The sequence below is a fragment of the Sinohyriopsis cumingii genome, chromosome 9 (genome assembly GCF_028554795.1).
Source record: "Sinohyriopsis cumingii isolate HCF-2022 chromosome 9, ASM2855479v2, whole genome shotgun sequence".
NCBI classification, from domain to species: Eukaryota; Metazoa; Mollusca; class Bivalvia; order Unionida; family Unionidae; genus Sinohyriopsis; species Sinohyriopsis cumingii.
Genome location: NC_142969.1, coordinates 118,633,742 through 118,635,947, shown reverse-complemented (window position 1 = coordinate 118,635,947; position 2,206 = coordinate 118,633,742). Strand labels below are relative to the sequence as shown.

Sequence of the window (2,206 nt, the reverse complement as noted above, 5' to 3'; positions counted from 1 at the left end):
GTTGCCATACCAGGTAACTCGAGTATGAACTATGGTGGCAGGTATTTGATTCTCGAGCACCTTTTCAAACAATCTCCAATAATGTCATAGTCTAAATGGGTCCATCTAAATAAAGCCTTTGACTCTTTGCCACGTGCCTTACTGCTAGTAAAACTAGGAATGTGCGTGCTGTCATATAAAGGATTAACATCTTATTGAAAGTTATCCTAAATCTAATATTGTAATTTTTTTAAGGTTCAAACGACGATCATTACCTTTGACAGGTTTTTCACAAGAATGAACACTTTGGCTATTTTAATGTAACATAATTTGTAATAATATTTAGATTTTGTAACAGATAGTAATATTTATAGAGACCAATGCTGATGAAAAGTTTTCAATGTGATCAAGACACTAATGAAAGATAATGTCTCAGATACTGAACGGTTCACAACAAAATCAAAGGAAGCTGCGTCCGCAATAATTGTAAATCGTCGCTATTGCTTCTTTGAAACATAATCAAAGTCGTTGCTTTGACATACAAGTAATTACCATGGAATATAGAATGAAAATGAAACTCTTATGAATTACAATGGGCATTTAACTGAAATTTAGTATTTCTTTATCAAATTTATTTATCAAGGCATGATCACAGCCAACACTTGTAATAAACCAAGCAATTTCCTCAGCATAATAAAACCCAAAGAATTTGTTATTTGCTCATTGAATGAAAACATTATTCTTCTAAAGAATGCTCATATTTCTGTGCAAAATACTTCCATGAAAATGAAACACATTAATGAGAGACAGAGAGAGACGTACACTCTGTGTGTGTGTGTATGTGTGTGATTTAGAATTGAAACGCAACTTTAACAATTATTTTGTCATATCGCTAGGATATCTACAGTGGCTCTTTATAGTGATGCCTAGCACTGGGGGCATCATGTCGCAGACATGTAGCATGATGTTCCACCCAGTCACATTATCGTGACACCAAGCCGACCAGTCCTATTACTAAAATCTTAAGCTGAGCGCTATGCCAAGCAGAGGTTAGTACTATAATTTTGTTACGTCTTTGGTATGACTCGGCCGGAAATCAAGCACATTTAGGAAAGAGCGATCTTCATTCAATATATTATGTCTATGCATGTTTATGTGAGTCTCTAGTTGCAAGGATAAATGTCCTTTAGCTAAGAACAATTGCACAAGAGGCGTTTCAAATCAGAAAATCGATAGTCCATGCTATCAGCATAATCATACAAAGTAAAATTCTTCCATGTTTACATATGTATTACACGAATAGATGTTTAGATATATATTCTTTCACGCCATGGAATCCACTCACATGGCACCTTCACAATTATACCAGTTGAAAACGCAAACATAATATTAAACGGAATTTCCGATCGAACGTTTGAGAATCAAATTTAAACCAAATATGGGCGATTGCAGTAATATTTTACAATATTTGCAATCGATAAGCTTAATTATCATACGCTGTAAATCTTAAGGAATTCTTGATTGTAATCGTATCAAACTTTCCGCCAGATTTATTTTTCTATTTTACATTTTATTTTATACTACTTCACAACATGCATATGCGTGGGAAACAGGAAACTCTGCATCTCACTTCACAAGGTTCAAAACAATTTCTTACTTTGTTGAGAGAGAGAGAGAGAGAGAGAGAGAGAGGGGAGGGAGGAGGAGGAACCTAACGATAATAGAGATAACAAAAGTGTGAAAGTGAGTTTTGTCGGAAGTTTGTTTTATTTCCTTTTTAATCTTTTAAAAAATATTTATTTGTTAAAATGGTTTAAACGAGTTTTAAAATGAAAACAGGCTTTTGAAGGAAAATACAAAAATTCCTGCCAGCCGCCGGATATGTTCCGTGCCGGAACCCGGGATTGAACCGGGGGCCTTTAGATCTTCAGTCTAACGCTCTCCCAACTGAGCTATTCCGGCTGACATTGACAATTGTCGCAACTTACCTATGTGAGATTGCATTTATCACTGCGCACCAAATCCACATCACTGACAAGTTTGATCATCTACTTTATCAAATAAGTCAGTCACTTCTACAAGTCCACTTATAGACCACTGTACATCAATGGTAGTGTTTCAATTGTGTCTTCACAATTCTATAAAAGCAGTTTGCTAGGCAGCATCAAGAAAATCAGTAAATTCACACCAATCTCATCCCTAGCTTTAACGATCTTCATACACGCCA

At 35.4% G+C, this 2,206-nt stretch overlaps 1 non-coding gene across 1 annotated transcript; it reads right to left on the bottom strand.

Moving 5' to 3' along the window:
* Positions 1 to 1,868: 1,868 nt before the first annotated feature.
* Positions 1,869 to 1,941, bottom strand: Trnaf-gaa (transfer RNA phenylalanine (anticodon GAA)). The gene has a single exon. It is a non-coding gene; the product is annotated as a tRNA-Phe (tRNA).
* Positions 1,942 to 2,206: the final 265 nt, after the last annotated feature.